Raw genomic sequence first — 21,828 nt, 5'->3', positions numbered from 1 at the left:
ATATCTCCTTTTAAGAGGCTGTCCAGTAAAAGGTGTTACCTGTTTTTCCTTTTCTTTCTTTGTACTTCTTCAATTTTCTGTCTAAAGAATACAACAATGCACCTGAATTCCTTGTACTGCCTGGCTACAGTTCTTAGGATTTTTCATGTATTGGAAAAACCATAACTGGCCATAGGTTTCCAAAATCGTTTTCTGTCTTCCCACCAAGTTGTTATTGTTTTAAATTGTTATTACTACCCCCAGTCTATCAGAGAAGTCACAATAATGAATATACAGTTTAGCAGGGATTTTTCTGAAGAGTTTTTCGTATGTGACCTTTCCTTAAACTCAACCTCTCCTCTTTTCATCCTTTCCAAAAATGAAACATGATGCAGTGAGAAAGAATCCAGCATAAAGCAGTTTGATAACATTTCCATCCAGTGTACTAGCTATTTTTAAGACTTATTATTTCATATTTCACTGCATCAATTACTTTGGTCTGCCTTGAGCACCACAACTTGGTCCTGGTTTTGCCTGAAAATCACACATTGGAAATATGATCTATTCAGTAAATGGACAAACAAGGGAAGGGGAAGCCACAGGAAAATCCTCAGAACAAATCCACTTTGCTGGGTTTTCTATTAAGTCTTTTCTTGGCTCACATAGAAAATTAGACACCTAGATTTGTATTACGGAGTAATGGAATTTGAATACAAGTCAGCGGTGTCCTTGTACGTTTACTTGTATGTTTACCCCCTGTTGTCTGAAGAAAATAAGATGCGTCATAGTACGGTTGGCCCAGCCTTGCCATGTGGTCACTACAACTGTCCAAGAAGGCTGGCAAGACCTAGAGTGCCCTTCTCATTGCCTCCCTTTTTAAATAATGCCAATGCTATTCAGAAAAGCTTCTCTTGCACAGGGATTTTATAAAAAGGAAATAAACTGCTGGAGACTGTGTTTTCTACAGAATGCTGATATTTTTGAATTTAGGAGGGTTGCTGTTAATATCAAAAAAAATAGCATATTTTCCTTTGCTCATATGGTGTTAGGGGGTGATTTTGTATTTCAATAGCCTTTTATTGAGAATCAGTGATTTTCAATACTTATATTTATCAAGAAGCTCTTTCTAAAGGAGTCAGAACATGCAAGATGTGCTACATGGAACTCACAATGTAAGTTACATTCTAAGTCATACAGTAGTTTTTCATTTTATTTTCTTTTTCCACACAAAATGGTCTCTTACTAATTTAGGGGTAGTAAGGGAAGTAGTGTAAGAGGGAATTAGGGAAGACAGTAACGTCAAGTTCTTGTCTCTTGCTGGAAAATGTCTTAAGAGGCAAGCCAGTTGTTACGCAGGTTTGGCATATTGAAGGTTTATATTGTTACACAACAGCTTTCCTTTATAAATCATTGTGATGACTAAAAAAACCCACGTATCATGTTCCTGAATCCAAGGAGTAAAAGTCTACATTTGTTTTTCTTCTCTAAGCATCTTCCCAGATATGTATTCTCCAGCTGCATCATAACTTAAAATGGACCTCAGCTAATCTCTATTTTCAAACATTTAAAACTCTTGGAATTTTAATTTAGAAAACAGTAGTTAAAACATCAATAATTTTTAGATAGAAGTTGAAAAGGGATGAAAAGCAGAGGATTCAAAACAATTATGTTCAAAATCCTCTGAGGAAGCCAGAATGGTCATAGTCTACCATTGGTAAGATGGATGGCACTTTCAGTACCACACTCGTTTAGGTCAACCTTTACAGAGAAATTAAAATGAAGGAGAAAATCATAGAATCATAAAGGTTGGGAAAGACCTCCAAGACCATCTGGTCCAGAAGGCTGATTGTCACAAAACAAGGTCAAATAGGGTGCTACTTTATTTTATTTCAGCCATCCTGCTCCCATTAAGACCATATCTTTTAATTTTAAGGAGAATTAAAATTGTCAATTCACATAGCCAGAACATCAGAAAGACCCTGAAAACAAAGAAAAATCAGAATCAAATACTTGGCACTTTTTGAGGTCCCTTCTACTCCCCTTCTCTAAAATGCCTTTTTTTTTTTTTCCTTCTTCTTCTCTTGGGTATGACTTTTTCAGTCATCTAACTAGTCCTTTATGTCTCTGGTACAAAGGAATCCCACAGGATCAGATGCAGCACTTTTAAATCGCAGACAAGTTAATTCAGCATGCAAGAATCCAGCACAGCTCTAAGGAGCTGATATGATACTGTCCTGCCAGGCTACACCACTGAGTTGCTTCTTCAGCTTTAACTTCCCAAATCATCTTGAGTATCCTATTTAGTGATATTATAATCACTGAAGTCACAAAAGCTCGCTAAGGCCAGATCCTCCTCAGTGAGAAAAGTTCTTGAGTAATTTGACTTCTTATGCAAGTGTCACTGGGGTAAGTTGGATTGCTATTCCCTTGGTTCACAGAGGTTTCTTTCTCCCCACCCCCACCCCCCTTTTTTTTTGAGTTCAGGCATTCAGAGGTAAATGCTCTCCTTCTGGTTCTGTGAAGAGCTTTTACATTTCAGAAGTCATACCATTATAATGAGTCAAGCCAACAGACCATCTGGTCCTGTATTTGATCTCTGGTAATGGCCAGCACCAGATGCTTCAGAGGGCAGAGCAGCAGAATCCACAGTTGAATAACCAGCCAACAAGAGAAGTTTTTTCAGCTCCTGTCAGTTAGTGGTTCATTTATGCCTTATAAAGTGAGCATTTTTATTTCTCATGCTTTTTGTCATCGAATAATCTTAATCTTATTCAATGGTATTTTTTTTTATCAGGTAAAGGCAATTTTCAATAAAGAATAGCTATTCTAGATGCATTAGTAGTAAGACAGGTAATCCATTATTTGTTCCAGAGGCCATCCTGTTTCTCAGCTGCTACTTGCTATTTCACTGTAGCTCAGTGGGAATTCGTTTTTGTAGTGTTTGGAGTAGTAACTTGAACAAATCTTAATGAATACTGCAGCTGGATGTAGAAGGGATGCTGGTTGAGCAGACCCTGTTTAGATGCAGGGGTAGACATAAAATTGCATCTTAAATTCAGTAATTCAGGATTATTGAGTCAATTTAATATTTTGAAGCCCGAAAGCTCTGTGGATCTCATCTGTGTCTTAGTCACATGCTTCTACAGCCTTTGCAGCAATGGAGTGCTACCTTCATTAGTACCTTTTAGCTCCATTGCAGTACAAACAATATAATAATTTCTAACTTGCAGTTTTTGTAGGGTTAAGTAGCAACAAGCACAAACTGAGTTATTTCAGGCTGTTGCTTCCAGCAAATGTGTTTCAATGAACTGTACTAGTCAGGCAGTGGGATGTTATCAGTTAGTAATGGCTTGTATATTTCAACTCACTATTTTTAGTTTTTAATCATACCACTTATCCTTTCTTTTCATGAGAAAAAGGTGAACTACTGTGTCTTGTGAGATCAAATTTGATGCATTGATTTTCTCTGATCTGAAAGATCATTTCAAAACTTCATACCAGCTTCTGTATCATGCACATGCGATGGATAGGCAGAGCTGTTTGTCAGTGAGATTAAGTGATCAGGAACTGAAACAATGGCTAAAAACTCAAGTATCCTTTCTGAATAGCTATTGACCTCCTTCATTCACTTTAAAAAATGATTCGGACTCTCAGAATTTCAGTCTGCTCATTTCTCAGATGTTTTGATCTGACTTTTCCTACTTGTGCTGTGCTTTACAATTTTTCTTTCAAAATTCAAAATTCAAAATTCAAAATTAGTTGCAACAGTGAAAAGGACATTTTAATTTTTTTTTCCTTTTTTTTTTTAAAGGAAGGTTATCCAAGTAGGAAAGGTTCACAAATTAGAGCTGCCATATAGCCAGAAGAGTACTACAAAGAATTAATTAATATATAGAAGGAGCACAAAGTAGAACATGATTTCTCTCTGAGTGCACAGAACCAGCACGTTTATGACAGAATTGCTTTGCAGCTACCTCAGGGAACACAATATAAAAAATAATCTTATGCGTGAAACTAGAAATAGTGGAAAAGACTGCATGTTATTGAAAGTTAACTGTGGAGTCCTGAAGAGTAATTTTGTCAAGTGTGTAGGAAAGCTAATGAAGTGAAATAGCTGTGAAGTCTCACTGCTGCTTCATGGCAGAGACATGATAGATTTGGCTTCATATAGAACTGCACGTGTCAATAGATCAAAAATTCATGTACACCCTAGAAAATCATCATCCATTTGGACAGGCTTAATATGCAATATGCTACATAGTATAGATGCAAATTTAGGAGGTTTGAAAGGCTTGTAACATATAAGTGTAGGTACAGATTGGTTCTTAGATAATTGAACATGCAAATGCCACCTCTCTGATAGCTGAGTTTTAAGGTGATATCAGTAAGGTAGAATCAGTTCTTTTGAACTCTGCTTGGTATGCATATTTTAGTGTCTCTGTCATCTAACAAAACTCTCCCAGATTACACAGAAATGATATTGGAATGATTTTCTTCTTTGCTGAAGAAAGTTATCTTTGTTTTCAACTCAGTTATTAAAATGTACCAGCAACTTTTACAAATCCCTGCAAGTTGTGGGAGGGGGAAGAAATGAGTAAAAATCTCTTTCCAGTGCAAATATTTACTGTGGCATCAAAAGACAATTGATTCTCACTATGATTAACTGCAAGAAATCCTAACATAGCAAAAAAGCCAATGATAAATTGACACCGTGAAGGGAATTGAATGAATGAAAGGGATAGGTTTTCAGTATAAGTATAATCTAAAGCATGGCCTCGAGTGACCAGATGGCTCAAGGGATTAGCAATGCTATATAGTCTTTTCACCTTCCTCCTCTGTCCCCTCGCCTTCAAGCAACAGGTTCAAATATTTGAGTAAGTAACATAAGCATCCAGACAGACATAGCTTAAAGAGTCTTTATCTACAACAGGCAACATGGTAAAAGTTGTCACTATCTAGTAGCGGTATCTCTATGAGAAGAACTATATGTCAGAATTATGCATTCATTTGAGTTACTTTGAAAAGCTTCAGTTTATTTTCAGGCTCTTTTAAAATACATCATTATGTTTATGTTCATTTTGTAAACTTTGAAACAAAATACCATTCTGAAATGAAAGCAGTATCATTTGAAAACCGCTACAAATCTCACATTTGCTCCAATTAGGTGGAAAGAGGTAGACGTAAAATATGAATCTGTGAGCATGCATAGGGAATCTTAATTTTCAACACACGGAATGTTGTCAGAGCTGTTTTCCCGAAGATTGCTCCTGTGCATACTACTTTCTTAGGGGAACACATAGAGAAAAGTATCATCATGAGGGTTAGTAAGTGAAAACCCTTTAGGAAATCTTAGCAGACTACAAACTACTTAAGACAACTTTTTAAGTCATCACACAAGGATGTGAGCTAGAAGGTGCTGAGTTTTCTTTTCCCCTGTATTTGTAGTACTTGTTTAGTAGATAGATAGAAGACTTTAATATTCATCTTGAGGGCTATAGGCTTTCGCTCTTTACAAGAGCATGAAAAGAAATAATCAGAGCTATTCATGTTCTACATTTAAATTATTAATAAAGATTATAGTAAAAAAAAAAAAGAGAAAAAAGAGGGGGGAAAAAAGGTAAGGCAAAAACCCACTCAAGTCTGTGCGTAAATTTAATTCACGTTAGCGTACCATCTATTTTTGTGTGGTGCTTCTCTTGTTCTAAAAAATACATCTGCAGCTTGCATTTTCAGCACTTGAATGTTCAGGCAAACTCTTAATGTTATATCAAAGTTTCTTTTGTAAACATTGACCTTTCAAGGCAATATACTGGCCCCAGTGAAGTCACTGTCAAAACTTCTTGGGACCTAACAGAGAGGAGGTTACCCTCAAGGGTGTTATTGTGGTAAGGCTGTACTGCTCCCAGTGAGCTCCTATATTCAGAGTGGATTCATGCTGGCTGTGATTTCACACTGTTTTTCGTCTGATCTAGTACATGCTGAACATTGTATCTCAGATAGCAGTACTTATGCACCAGTTACACAGTGATATTTGGGTACAATGGTACATGTGAAGGACAAAGTTTGGCACGTTAATCTATATTTACCATCGTAAGTCACAAACTACCCTTGTTCGGTTTACAGCTTGGTGCTATTCACCTTCCCCTTTTCTTGCCTCCAAATATTTCAGTGATGTGTTTGCAGATTCTGGAGCAAATGTTGAGTTAGAACGGGTATAGCTTGGTGAATCTGTCCAACCCTAGAGCACATGGAAATTCCCTCCTTACTTAGCCACAGCATGCATCCTGTAAAGTTAAGGAGCTTCTCTTGCACCCTATATAAACATGAAGACCAAAAAATGAGGTCTATCTGTCCTTTGTCCATTTATATTTAGGCTATACTATTTATATTAAAAAGGGAGGAAAGGGGAATGCTTGACTTGAACAACAGTCCCTGGTTCTTCCAGGACCTTTCAATAAATCCTAGCTTTGTGCATAAAGAAATCATTATATTAAATAGCTTCATGGAAGACAAGTTCAAAACAATGTGACAGCCACCGCTGAGCAAGCTCAATACTGAATAGGCAAATTTTTGCTCAGATCCTCTTACTGGCAGAGTCTTAGTATATTCATGATAACTAACGAAGGTAGAAGAATAATGTCAGAAAAACACACAACTTAGTGTTAGCTGATCTTGAATACAATTTGCCACCTGGAAGTAGGGAGTTGCAGACTGAATTGTATTGTCAACAAAGCCTGCACAGCAAGTGAGCAAGCTATACACAAGTTCACTGTAAGTCACCTGACAATAAGAGTTCATATCTGAGTAATCTATTAGAGTCTCTTTTGTCAGGCTGTTAAGATTCTCCCTCAATCTCATTTTCTCTAATTTAATACTTCAGAAGTAGTGTACTATCTTTTTTTTTTTTCTTTATCAACTTCTTTTTGCAATCTCCCTTGGAACATGAAGGATTGTTCTGTATTATACAGAAAATATACAATATATTTTGATACCAGTATGCCTACGTGGTTTTCAGCACACTTGCAGATTTAGCAATTTTATGGTATGGTAACTGCGATGGCTTTGGCAGACGTATGACCTTGCATTTATTATTCAGATAAAATTTCTATAAGTTCATTGAATGTAGTTAATCAATAGACACAAATCATGTTGATGCTGAATTCATGAAACTTACTTTAAGTTTATATCCTGTTCCCCCCCCCCCCCCCAAAAAAAAAACAAAAAAAAAAAAACACAACCCGTTGCACAGTGGTGCACAGAGTTTTCAGCCATAGGCTTTTAGCTTCTGGATTTCTACTTCCCCTGGTTAACATGGGCTTCCTTTGGCTTTTTGAAGGTCACTCACCATTTTCTGTTCAGTTAAAATTTTCATTTAAGTGAGGACATGGGGTTAGTCTATTGATCTCTAGCCATTTTGAAATTCCTTAAATATGTTGGTTTCTTTGAAGTATCTGCCATGCAAAGTGATGCTCAGTTTGAAAGTTGCAGAGCTGGTATCTGAATTCATTGAATTTTATTGTAGTCACTATTTCTACCTAAACCATTTTATGAAGTGCAGAACATAAAGCAATGGACTCCAAACATAGCTGTACATATGGCAAAAAAAAATTTTTGTTGATAAAAATCTATTCCTACTCTGAGTACTGTCATTGTTGTATCAAAAATATTTGAACTATAATATTATTTCTACAGAAAAAAATCTTTAAAACTAAATGTAACCAAGAGTAAGTGCAAAATTCAACCCCATGAGTTTGGTGCCAAAATCCTATGTATTAGACTTATTTTGAAACTGGGTAGTTTGGGACAATTTTACAGTTGTTCTCAGATTACAATAAAATTCAAACCAGACTATAGAAATGTGCAAATGTTATTGTTAGTCTGTCTGTCAGCTTTGGTCTCATAAAATAAATTTGAAACTGCAGATTTTCAGAAGAAAAGCATTCAGCCAGCCAGCCATTCAAGACCATGGGAGATAAAATAGAGGTGGGAGGACTAGCCTTTTTAGAGGTGGGCATAGGCCATGTAAACAGATGTGGCCGCAGTGAATGGGCAAGCCTTCAATAGTGGCATTGTTCCTCGCCTTCCCCGCGCTCTGAGCAGGGACCCTGCACAAGTCACACTTGCAGATGAGAGCTTAAAGTCTGCTAGTTAAAATTTGGAGGGAAAAAAAAAAAAGAAAAAAGCCCACCTCCACCCAATCCGACTGCATTTAAGTCTATCAAATATCATGAACATTAGCTCCCCAGAGCCATTTCAGAGGCATTCCTAAGCAGTGTTTACAATAGCTTTTTTTCAATCTGTTGCATAGTTCATTTAAAAAAGACGCCATCAAAGCCACTACAAGAGGAACTTTTAGTCTTTGTAATTAATTTTGTAGTTTATTTTTGAAACTAGCTCATTTTCCATTGTCTGTGACTCATGATGGGCCTATAAATAGTAGCTCTAATACATACACGCATACTTAATGTTGTTCAACGGCTGTACATTAAGTGCATTCCACGAAGGAAGACTGGTGAGATACTATAAACGTATTTTATATAATTACATACGCCCTGCATTCAGTAAAAGCTTCCAGGCTGATTGTAGGGAGATGATTCAACTGTGTTGATACAATTTCAGCTTGAAACTTTCATGCCACTGCTGAGTTACTATACACATGTTCATTGATTTATTTCATAGGGAACTGTTATTGTTGAGTACTTGTAAAGGTCACATATACCAGCATTTGGAAGCTTGCCCAGGTTCCTCTAAATAACCCCAGGGACACAAAGTTTTGTGATTTCTGAGGCCTTTCTGGGGAAGAGGGAGCATTAGTAATGCAGCTCTAGTTTAAAGGTTTAACCAGCATTTCAGTAACAGTTCAGTAAGAAAATTATTCATAAATACATACTGTTGCATTCTGGTGCTCAAGAGTGGCGATTTTTCCTTTCCTCTAGTAATGAAAAAAGTTTGTAAGAAACATACTTCGGTCTTTCATTTTGTTAACTTTGTATATAAAGATTGTGACTATTTTGTAGAATTTTCTGCGGACTGAAGCTTGCCAAACAACTCCAAGACAGAAAAAGAGGAAGCAAAACATGAGGAAGAAGGAATGCATGAGTTGTAAGTGCCAGTTTCCATTTCTCTCATATTCAAAAATTAAGTGTAGTTCTGTAACAGCTAAGTGAGCACATGTGATATTAGGTCTAGCTAATTTTCCAACCTCAAAGTCCTTTGTCTGTATCAACAGCAGCTTCAGTAAGTTGAGAAAGTAAAATAAACCCAACAGTAAATAGTAGACTTTAAAATGTTTTTCAGAGTTGCCTTGAAAGTTTGCAGTTCTGCTGCAAACATGCACACAAAGGCAATGTACAGGGGTGTGCTCAATGCCCTTTATTTTTGGGATGGAGCTTATTTGTTTGCTCTACAGCACACTATTAAAGCCTGTTTCATTTTTTCTTTTAGTAGTATAATTCTATCTCAAAAAGAGTGATAGGGAGTAAATAAGGTGGCCTAATTTAATTTCTTGTTCTGCCACACACTCTGACTTTGTGTCTCATGTCATTAATGGATCTAATAGGATTTTGGCGTGAAACCAAGGAGGGGGAGGGTGGAGGGGATGAGCTGCAGAGAGAACTGCTGCCTTTCTTAACTCGAAAGCGATGTCAGGCCTATCAGCCTTCTCTTTAGTCCTCCCTGACAGAGCTGGAGGCATTTCTCTATACATGAATGTGTCTCATGCATTCATGAGGCTTTTTGACACCACAGCCTCTTTTGTTAAGAGCTAGATCACTGCTCTGCCCTTCTCCCAGCTGCCATATGGTGCTGTGGAAAGAGGCTTTCAAAGAGGGAGTGGAACTGAGGGACTGAGGCAGAGAGAAGAAAGAAATCGAACTGCGGCAGATGAAATTGATTTATTTTCATAGCAAAGGGGGCAAGTGACTGCAACTGGTGGAGAGGGGGATGTCTCTGAATATAAAACCGTCTTCAGAGCAGGCAACCGGGCTGTTCACATGACAGCCGTGCTGTGCTTCTTCTCCAGACACAGCCCTTGAAAATAAGCATATGCATTTTTGTTATCTTAGTAATGCTATCTGAGAATGACTTATAGCCCTGATGCCTCAGCACTGGACCTCAGCAACTTCATTTCGGTTTGCAATTTTAGCTTTTTTTTTTTTGAGAACAAAATCTCTCTGCTGTACCATGTGTGCGTAACTGTCAAGCATTAGTCTGACAACATTAGAAGTTTCCAAAAAATAGCTGTGCCCAGCATGGCATTTAGAGAAGTAGTTTTTAATGGAAAGTGTCAGATGTTAAGTTCTTCTCTTTTAAATGCGGGGAAATCCACTAACATCAATTAAGTTTATTTAGATTTGCAAGGCATTACCTTGTTTTACTAAGGTAATTAAAAAAAAGAACATTAAAACCAAGTCAGATTTGCTTCTTATTTATTTATTGCTTGTACTTCATTTTGCTTCAAAAGGAAACCTGCTTGACATCTGCCTGTGGTCAGGTTTACTTCCACATTTGGTGATTTTTTATGGAGATTGTTTGAATTTTGTGGCAAATTGAACTTTAATCTTGGTGTCAATATGGATCTGCACAAATATGTATTTAACTGCGTATAGGAAAACTTCTGATAAAACAGAGCGCAATTGCAATTCTTATTCCCAGAAAAAATGTTAAATCAGTGTAACTATTTTCATACCTATAGAGGACTGAACTAAAATATGCAAAATATACAGAAAGGGGCCAACAGTATTATGTAGGTTTTTTTTGAATGTTTTGTTTTAAATTAATTTGGTGTCAGTTTTTGTCCCGTGAGCTTCTTCAAGAGACTCATGGGAATTGTAGTTCAAGAGATATGCAAAGAGGACCAGGAAGATCAAAGATATGAACCATTTCCGTAGGATGAGAGGATAAATAGAAGACACAATGAGACCATTATGAGATAAGTTCGAAAAACTGTGATCGGAATGATAGCTAGGGAAGCATTATTCACTGTTTCTCAGTGAAAGAACTGGAAGACACCCAATACCAATTTAAAATTGAAGTTTTGAAATGAATGAAGGAAAGTCCCTATTTCACACTATGCATAATTAAATTGAAACTTTTGTTGTTGCAAGGCGTTCTGAAGGCCAAAAGTATAAATTGATTTAAAAAACAGATTGAAATATTTATTTGAAGATGCATAAAGTAGATATTAGACATAGTGCTCTGGATGCAATCTCTAGATCAAGAAGTCCCAGAAATGGCACATTTTTGGAAGCTGAGACAATAAACCAGAAGAAACAATTAGCTTCTAATTTTGTTGTTTCTTTTTGCCCCTTCTGCTGACCAATGTCAAAAGCACAAATGAATTCTAAATTAACTTTTTATCTGACCAAGTATAATTATTTTTTTATTCTTATAAAATATTTATCACTTCCAGTAAGCTGGGCTCTCTTCTTACTCCATTTATCCTGTTAGACACCATTCATGTGCTTTCTGCCATAGTTCACTTTTGAGTGTTAACTAGAGGGAAGATGTTAAAGCATTTGGGAGATTTACCAGACAGGGTAGACCAGTTCAAAGGGGAAAACTCTGGTCTACACTTCCCAAGAGACGCTGTGGGAAGCTCACATGGCTACTGAAAGAGTTTGAACTGGCTCAAAACAAAATACTATTCTGAAAAATCAACTGTTTGGCTTGGGTTTGAGACAAGGTGTGTTACTATAGACAGATTAGTTTTAAATCAAAAAATTACAGTCTTTGTTACAGAATAAACTATTACACAGAGATTGAATTTTCCATTTCCCAAAGCATGCTGGGCAGTTTATTGATCATTGCAAATTGCTTTCTCTAAGAACTCAAAATAGTAACCAGGGTTACTAATAATCTAAAGATGGTTTTAACCCCCACCTCCGAAACAGCATTCCATATGTTTGGTTTGTTTCAACCTGAAGGTGGATCTTCCCTGACAAGGTTTAGGACCATATGGTAGAACTGACAGATGATGAAAGCAGTCGACAGGAGAATAGGAGGCATAGCCCCTGGATAAACTAAAAGCAGCAGAGAGAATACGAGAGCAAAGCCAAATGACTATGAAGGACAAGGGCTGTCACTCCTCACTCCATAAAGAATAACCCAGAAGAGCTGCTGTCCCCACAGATGTGTTGCTGTGCTCTCATCTAATATCGGCATTCTGGGAGCTCCTGAGGCCCCCCTGTGTTTTCCATTTGTCCCTTTCACACATACGCAGCACGTGTTGTAGATGGTCTAACCGTAGTGTACTTTCTTGCGTGAGGGACTGACAAAAAAATGAGGATCGCTAAAGTTTTGGTGATTGCTGTTGGTAGGATCTTGCTGTGTTAGCAGCGTCTAGTAAGCTCAGTCCCAGCTGTCTGTCCTCTCATCTGTCCCTCTGTCTTTGAGTGTAGTCAGCCCGCAGCAGCACAGGAAAGGAAGGTCACTTTTAAAATGTCCCACACTGCACAGCAGACTTGTTAGGACAGACCACATAAGCCCACTGAAACTGTGCAATATTTTGTGCAGTGAAACAGGATTGTCTTTTCACCATATTCACTGATCAGAGTAGATGGAGAAAGGCCGGTCTGAATTCCTTTGGCTTAGATTCAGCAATGCCTTTGAGTAAGAGTCAGCAAAGCTTGTTTTGAGTTAATGATTGTGCTACATGCAGTCCTCATGGAGAACATGTGCAAGGGATCATGTTCCCCTTTTATGCGTATGTCAGCCCTTGAGAAAAGTAGAATGAGATGAATAAAACCACTTCATCGAGATTATTTCTGAGAATTTTCCACTGAGTCATCCAAGTTTCGTATCTTTCAGAATTTAAATGATCTATGTAGTTGTGTTTTGCCTTCTGCAAATACATACATATGCAAATAAATGAAAGGAAAGAAAATAATATTTTTGTGAGTTGTTGGTGGTCACAAAAAAGCTATTGTGTTGCTTGTTTGTTGTTGCATTTTTTTTCTCCTTGTTTGTCCACTCTAGGAGTGATTCATATTGTCAAGTGAAAAGACACTGCAATTACTAATCCCCTTAAAAATGCTGCTGCTTTTTGCAAAGAGAAGAGCAACATCTGGGCTAAATTCTGACCTCACGTTACAAATCACTGTTAGTCGCAAACATATTTATTCAGTATTCTCCTTCACTACCTATCCTTACAGTAAGAAGAGAAAGGCAAGTTTACACAAAAGAACAAGTAAGTATTTTTTTTCTTTTCCTTTTTTTTTTCCCTTTCTTCTTATTTGTATTTTTATTATTTGATCTTAAGAAAGGAAGAAGTGCTCAACTGGGCAGACCAGTGGCCCATCTATCTCAGGACTATTTTTTCTAAGTGTCTATGCGCTTCCAGCAGTCCAGTCCCCTCATCTCCCTAACATTCAGAACTGTGGTCCTAGCTGTTTTAGGACTGGGCAGGAATACACTCCCTTTTAGTCCACTTGTTGACCTGTTGACTGTGAGTTTGTCTAACCCTTTACCTGCTGATCCCTCCAGAAGGGAAACTGAAAGAATACATTATCATCTATTTAAATCAATACCTTACAATGTAAAGGAAATTATTGAATAAAACACTTCATGTAAACAATTTAAAAATCATAGAATTTGACCAAGTAGCTCTTGATTTACACATAAGATGCAAACTGACTGTGGCATAGTTTGTGATATTCAGACTGACAGATTTAAAATGTATTTAAAATATATAAGCTATATGTATGAGTTTAATCCTCTCAAGAATGCCTGGTATGATCAAACAAACATAAAATTAAGTACTTATGAAATTAACTGAAGAGAGTCAAAGTACTTAGCACCTAGCTATATTCTAAGTTAACTGTTTATGCAGTATCATATGGCCAAAAACTGACTTACAAGTGAAGTAAAATGTTTTTAACAGGGTCAAGCAAATGATCTAATAATCTGAAAAGAGTCAGTTTCAGCATAGATCAGACGCATGAAAAAAAAGATAATTACTTTTTGACAAATTTTTTTGTTTCTGATAATTACTGTCTTGACATTGTATTTAGGCTTCCTGGTAAAATTTCCTTATTCTTAACAGCAGAGTGGGGGCTAGATATCAAGTTCTTCAAAGATGGGTTAGACATGTTAACGCAAAAAAAAAAACAAACACATTTTAGCAGCCCCACAGTGTTTCTGTTATGACTTGCTTTTGTGAATCCCTATTACAAACCTATGAAAAAGGTATTGCATGTGGTTAGTTTGGCCATGTTTTTCAAAAAGGGGGCTAAAGGATTGAAGATCGCTTTTTCAGGTACTGCAGCTATCTAGAGTCCCTGAGGCCATGGGCTCTGAAGTAATGTTTGTCACTGCATAATGTTGTGGAATCCATCTTAATTTTCATTGAATACAGAGTCTTGGAAAATCGTTTGACAGGACGTTAGGCAAGAGCTGATCTTACATATCGGTTCATGATTCTGATAGCACGGAAGTGCCAAAATGCATTGTTTTTCAGTTGCTGTTATCCATATATGGTTTTGACAAAGAAGGCATTATTATATCAGATTCATTCAAGTATCATCTTTAGGTGTCTCATCACTTTATGAAAATCGTCCTATCAATAACTGTAATTAGGTTAGTAGGTTTTTCATATGGGATATCTGTAGAAAATATGCATATTTGGTATTTAAATTTACAACCTGTGGTAATCGTTATGCTTTTTTTTTTTTTTCAGGGAAAATAACTGACAGCCCTCAATGTACAATGACTGTCCTGCATGCTCCAGGTAGTTCCTTGTTATAGTTTGACTACTGGAACTGTTCTTGTGTTGTGCCTAGTGTAAGGGTGGGTGGTGTTTTTTCTTTTTTTTTTTTTTTTTTCGAGGAGGAGGGTTTATCAGCAGCCCATAGGAAAATAAGAAAGGGCTACTCTGAAGGGATTAGTTGATTACTACTTTATGAGAGAAACCTTTCAAAGCTGTTAGTAATGATACTGAAAACTTCTATTTAGAGAAACTTAGGTGAGGAAGTTGTAAGTTTTATGTTACATGGAATATTTTATGGAGCATTTAGTGTAGCACCTATTACTATGCATTCTCCTCTTCATTTTATGAGCATTAAATCAGCAAGACTGCAGCAAATAGCTCACAGCCTAACTAAACTGATGCAGAAAAATTCAGGGAGAGCAATATGCCAGAAGTTGATACTAGCTAATCATATGGTTATCATGGAAACATTCTTTTCATTTCATACCCTGTATTTCCCATAGCAAAATGTAGTCAACTTACAGTTATACAGCAAAAAGTGTTTGAACAGTTCTGTTGAGAAAGTACTGCTTGTAAGAGGTGAGTACAACTCTGCTCCCCAATTAAATCAAATCGTTGTAGTTTTAAATATAATTAATAAGTATTAGTAATGAAAATAGATCAATAGATTGCAAACTGAGTGCTTAATACAATTTTAGGGACTCTTTCAGCCCGTATAGGAAAGAAAACATTTTTATGCAAATATTACTATTACTGAGTTTGCTGTTACCAGAACCCAGTAATGTAGGTTATAACTGTTATTGAAGCAGAAGAAATCATTAGAAGTCATTGTGCTTGAAAATGTTTTAAAACTCAGTGAATAAATTATTCTTAAAAGTAAACAAAGGTTTATTTTTAGGACACAATATAGAACTGACACTGAGATAGGACAGTTCTTGACAATTACTTAAATCTTCATACCATATGAAAAAAAGCTGAAGGATATAGATCCTGCATCTCTTCTGCAAAAAATTTCCTAAGTATTAAAGTCTTGACTGCTGCTCTTTGTGGAGATTAGTCTTCAACAATCCAGGTAATTTCAAAAGCCTGATACCTCCTTCGATCTCTGTTTAAATTTTGCTCTTGTTTATGTTATCTCTCTCATATCCACCTGCAATTGCAAACACCATCTTCCTCTATTTCATATTCATTTGGGTTTAAATTGTAGGAGCAGGAAATGGGAACATAGAAGAGGCCAAGAGTTTATATTTTCACTCGTATCTTTACATCTTTTCAAGAGATTGAATAGTGGTGAACCCACAACAAATGGATCACAAAACATATGCCATATATGTACATGCATGTAGATACACTATTTCTACAGCGGGCAACTTTAGAAGGTGTAAATGCAATTAATGTTTTAGAAGCTCTATCTGCCATTAAAATATCGACGAAGTCACAATGGCCAAGATTTCCCCAGATTGTTGTCAGGTGTCCAAATCCTAACTTAGAAATGCAGGAAGTTAGTTTTTAAGAGCTCAGAAGACTTACTGAGTTTTAGTGATTTCAGCATGATACAAACATTCATGGATATTTTACATTTTTGGAGATAGCAGAACCCCAAGAAAAGCTGTGCATTTTGTATCCTATAAAGGAAGGAAATTTGGAGCTGTTCTTCCCAGCCAATATTCTTTACTAGAAACTTTGAGGTTCTCAACACCATTTGCTGAAAAATCATGTCTTTTACTTAAGTTTACTCACTTAAGTTACCATTTTTTTTCTATGTACGGACTTCCAAAAGTAGTGCACTTTTACAGTCAAAAAAAAAAGTGCATACCTTGCATGTGGAAGTATCCAGTGCTTTTACCCACAGAGTTCTTCAAGGGAACCAGTACTGGTTTTGTCCATGGCCTTACACATACCGGGATATACAGGATCACAAACTGTGCAGGTTGGGAAGAAAAAAAGCCTGAGTTGCTTCTCCTGCTTAATGCACAGTAAATGTTAAAGTATTATATAATTACTTTGAGTCTAGTTTCATTAATTATTTTGCTCTCTGCATCACATATGGGTGACTTCTCATAAGTTAGAAGTATACTTTGCTCAGCAGCCAAAGGTTTACTCCTAAGTGTTCTTAACTTTCTGACACATAATTTCTGCTAAATTGTGAAGGAAAAACAAACAAACAGCAGTAATAAATAATAATAATAAACTGCATACAGGTTTAACCTTAAATACAAGTCTTCTCAATTTATCCCCAAGTTAAGCACAGGTCACTGGCATACATTTCTGCACTCTTGACAGATGCAGTAGGTGATCCCTTAAACAAACACAAGCCTAAGCAGAAGCAGTATTTGCACAGATAGCTATCAAGTCAAACAAAATAAGCCCCCTTTTCATTACTGAACGCAGTACAAGATGCACATCCAACCTCTGAACAGAAACACATTTTTCAGTCCTAGAACATATTGAAGGATGCCTGTAGCCAAATAAAGTTGAAAAGCTGTGTGTAATGAGAAGCAGGATATTACCCTGTTCCTCACTGTTATGGGGTTGCATGCCTTCTAATGTTAAAGCTGGATCATATAGCTCTGTAGTAATGCAATAAGTAAGTAAACATTGAATCACCCCTCTTCCTGTCCCTGCTTCTTCCTCCCCGACCCTCGGAGGAACTATGGAAAGATAGAAAGAGAGGGGAAAAAAGACAGCTTACATTTGCTACAATTTAGCTTCTGGCAAGGGACATTATAAAGAATTCATTTCCTGGCACATAATTTACATGTCCAGTCCTCCCTCCCACTCCTTTTTTTTTTTTTCCTCCCACCCCACCCCCATATCCCTCCCCAAGCTGCCTTCTCTGCAGTGTTCCCGCAGCTTCCTGCCTCATGTTTGCTTTCTATTTTCATATCCATGGGAAAGGAATCTGCTCTAGCGTGGGGCTGCTATCCTGCCTGTGCCAGCTGGGGCTGCCACCTTTAGCTTAGGCCACAGGTATGTGGACTTCATTAAATGGCGGTGAAGCATTGAGCAAATGATAGTCATTACATTTTAGCAGTGTCAGCTGCAGAATTTTTCTCCTCGCTTTGAGGTTTTTGCTTTCTGCTAGTGACTTACAGACAAAATAAAATAATTTTCAATTTTAAATATTTAATCTAAATACTGTTTTAGGGTTTTATTTTGGGGAAAAGACAGTTGTGTCCTTCTTGCTCATTAAAGGGCTCTCTGTTGTGTATCTTTGATGCTGCTTTGGGCAGCTCTGCTACTTTGATCCTCTTAGAAATAGGCTCATTACAACATCCACCTCACAGAGTAACACTTCAAAGAGCTTTGCGAAGGACAAAGGGAAGAATTTAGAAACGGAGCCAAGTGGCTCTCAAGTATCTTGACTAAATTAACTTTGTGCTAAGAGTTACTGGCCCAGTTGCAGTTCTGAAGGGAGGAAGCACAGAAGTAACTCTTTGTGCTTCTTTCATGCATCTTATATTAAATTAATAAACACACTCAAAATTATAGAACTCACTGCCATAACTTCTGGTAAACTAAGCAGACACTACAGTTTTCATATCAAACTTTACAGTTACTTTGGTGTTTTTGAAAAAGTGAATTGACATCACTACTTGATTTACGTTGTCAATCTGATAGAGGCAACATTATATGGCCAGTGAGTGTGAGAGAGAAAATGAGCACTTCTTAAAAACATTATCTCTAGAAATACCAGTAACCAAATTTGCTTTGAGATGTTCAGATCTACCATATTTGTAATGATGTAATTATTGGTCAAATCTAATTTCATTATTTCTGACATGTTTGAGTTAGGGCTTCAGTTAAGAATATAATACATTAATTATATTACATGCTTTCAGCACAAATCACAGTGCTAGGTGCTGTACAAATAGAAGCTACTTATGTGGCTTTGTCCCAAAGAAATTACAATGTCAGTTAGAGAGCTCGGCTGATATCATGAGTTGGCACTCAAGGTAGTCATACTGTCTAACAGGAGAGGGCAAAGCAATCTAGCCCCTGTGCGTGACTATGAGCTTAGACCCTCAGCTCATATTGCCACAATCCCTGCCATGGGAAGGGCTTTTTCTTTTGAAATAATGGATGACCATAGTTTAAGTAGTAATGATTATTAAAATAAACCCTTTGCATATCAAAGGTAGTTGGCATTCATTACCCTAATCACAGGAACCTAGTATTACAATTCAAGTTGTAACTACTACTGTGAAAGTATAGTGAGCATGGAATAAACAGAGATAAACACCAGGAAACCTACACCTCTTAGGTGCCAGGATGGAGGACCACAGGTGAATTGTTCATTAGTCCTAGACCACACTCACGATGTGATTTATGATTCCACAAGAAATGTCGTAGTCTCTTGCCCACACATGCTTCTACTGCATCTTCCTGGCAATCCTTAAAATGTTCTTACATGTCTCTTTTCCTCTCATTTCATCCTGTGGAGAAGTATCAGTGAATTTAATTAGTTATGATCTTACTGGGCAACAAAAAGATAGTATAAACTTTTGCTAATATACATTTCTTTCTAAAATACTAGCTGTTAGGAGTGTAAGAGTGCAGGCACCTGCAGTATAACCTAGATATGTTTCTGTATACATGCAGTTTATGTCCCTGCCTTTTGAGTGAATGAGAAAATCTTGACTCGTCAGTCTTGTTTTGGACATTGATTACTGCCATGTCTGGAAAATAAGGCATCCATACAGAGTCGAGTCTTCAAACAGCGTAAATGTCTATGGTATGCTGGGATCAAGTCTTCACAAGAATTGTTTTCCTGTTTCTAGTGAGCTTGATCTCTGAAGGAATTCCCCAGAGCAAAGACTAGGCTATAAAGCAATTTCCTAAAATGTTCCCACTTTTTATTCTGTCATGGGCCTGAGAGGTTATAGGCACTGACAACAAGGCTCAACAGCAATATTTTCTCCACCAGTATATCACTGACAGAGCCAAACAGGCCAAGCAGTGACAAACAGAGCCCTTTCAAAACTGTAGTTATTCCTCACTATTTCATTCAGATTCCTACTGGCATAGGCATGCTGTCAAATTTGTGATTTCAATACACCAGGGCACTAGCACAGTGGTCATTATGACCTTCTGTTAAGCAGAAAGGTGTTCCTTTCTTTGACTGTGCTAGTAAAGATAGAAAGCTTAAGGTATTATTCTACTCTTGAACTGCCCTTGTTATTTCTGTCTCTAAACCTATGGTTTATCTTTTTGCAAGAAACTCAGAAGTGTTTGAACAGCATCCAAGCACTTGCTGAGAGCTTACCTTGAGGAAATAAACTTTGGTAACTAAACTCCTGGAAAAAGCTCTTATAGGGCAGCTGGAGGTTTACTGTCCTGATGGGCTACACACTATCTTGAGGGCTATTCCTTTGAATTTAGCAGTGTCTCTAAATTTCTCACCATTTTTAACATAGCTGACCTTTAGATAGGGAAATACTGGGTATGATTCACATGCCGGCTCTTCATGATTCTTCCCCCAAAAGGAGACCCTAATCTACATTTCAGGTTCTTTTTGATATCTATTCCAGGTATAGCTTCTTAGAGTAATAGACTGAATTTTGCAATGCTATTAGCATACCCAAAGGAACGTTAATGCCCAGTACGTGAGGAAAACCAACTTTTGCTGATCACCTTGGTCTGGTTATAATGTTCAAAAGCTACTGGTCATGTCCAAGCAAAATTTGTTGTTTGGTATTTGTTGGTAATATTAGTACTTGCATTTCACTATCTACACTATTTTCCTACTTCACTGTTTCACTGTCTTTTTCATTATCAACTGCAGAAGACCCTAATAGGCTAAATAATTCTGTTTTAAAATATACTTAGTGGAAAGCTGATCTTAGTGCTTGTACAATTTAATTCTGTACTATTATGAGCAACATAGCAGTGTCTGTAACAGATTCTTCCCCTTCGGTCCTTCTCGTAAAGATGAGTAGATTCTTCAGATATAGCTGATTTAATTGTGAAGCAACCTTACCAGCACTATGAGTGCATCTAATTCATCATGCAGTGTCCTGGAATGTCATCCTTCTAGTACGTATACATATATTTCTATTTTTTAAGACAACTTATCGCTTCCATATAAGGAGAAATGAAATCCTGACACCTTTCTTAAAATTGTGACATACCTCTCTGGGAGACTGTTCCTTAACTCCACATTCTGCTCTTAGTAAGTTTCTCTCTCAGAATCTTAGGTTTATTGACTTCGGTAATTTTCAAAAGCCCAAGGGAATTCATAGCCATAGGAATACATTCATGAATTGGGACTGCTTACTTATGGGAATTTATCCATTTGCTTAGTTCCTGAGGGAAACAAAAAACTACACTTGTTTTATCGGGGAAGTTGAGAAATCAGAAGCAACAGTAAAAGATATGATGGAAAGGGCTGACAAAGTGAGGCTGGAGGAAAAGGAATGGTTAGGCTTTTTATTTTCTGTCTGCAGTGAAATGTTAGTCCTTATTTTACCCCAATACTACTGTTCTTGTTTTCTTGGGGAACTACGTTCCCTTATTCCTTTATGGCAGATATAAAACACAATGATCTGAGATCTTTTCTGAGAACAAGGCTAAAAGGTGCAATTTTTCTTTGATAAAATGTTTTTCTAAAGACCTCTAGATAATAGAAATTATAAGTAAACTAATATTTCTTGCATTGTGTGCTGGCTAGTTTGTGAAATATCCTGAGAGTTGACACCTCACTGTGGTATCTAGGTGCTTGTGTTTACTATAGGTTTTTGTATCAGAAGCAGATAGATTTTTCTCTAGTCCATATCTTTTATAGTTTTCCATAGTAGAAATAAATTTTTCTTATTACACACATTTCATAGAAAATAAATCTGTTTTAAATGCAATTTTTGCAATTTTTAAATATAATTTAATACTTACTAGTTTATGAAGAAGCATATTAAAATATAGACAGATACATAAAAATAAGTTTCAAAATTCTATCTACAAAATGGGCTTATCAAGATTATATACAAACAGTAAATGCAATGTGCTCAGCTGTCTATTTTCTCAATGTGAGAATGCAGAAAAGCATCTTGTGGCTGATATAACTCATGTATAAGTACAGAGTTCTCTAGTAATTATTTTTCCTCCATGAATTCGTGATTATTTGGTGTTCATGCAGCTTGGGATAGGCA

The 21,828-nt window shown here is 36.9% G+C and overlaps 1 long non-coding RNA gene across 3 annotated transcripts in view; it reads right to left on the bottom strand.

Annotated features, from left to right (window-relative positions):
- The window catches only part of LOC125184123 (uncharacterized), a 111,902-nt gene extending 94,542 nt beyond the window's left edge, over positions 1-17,360 (bottom strand). Inside the window, exons 1-3 of one of the 3 annotated variants that reach the window (XR_010831127.1) lie at positions 17,194-17,356; positions 16,500-16,605; positions 13,163-15,833 (exon numbers count right to left, since the gene is read on the bottom strand). This is a non-coding gene — a long non-coding RNA (uncharacterized lncRNA). Of the gene's footprint in view, positions 1-13,162; positions 15,834-16,499; positions 16,606-17,193 lie in introns of those variants that run through there. The other 2 variants (XR_010831126.1, XR_007167488.2) reach the window with 2 other exon arrangements.
- Between the last annotated feature and the right edge of the window lie 4,468 nt (positions 17,361-21,828).

Source organism: Anser cygnoides, chromosome 4 (genome assembly GCF_040182565.1).
Source record: "Anser cygnoides isolate HZ-2024a breed goose chromosome 4, Taihu_goose_T2T_genome, whole genome shotgun sequence".
In the NCBI taxonomy this organism is placed as follows: Eukaryota; Metazoa; Chordata; class Aves; order Anseriformes; family Anatidae; genus Anser; species Anser cygnoides.
This window is presented reverse-complemented; position numbering and strand designations above follow the sequence as displayed.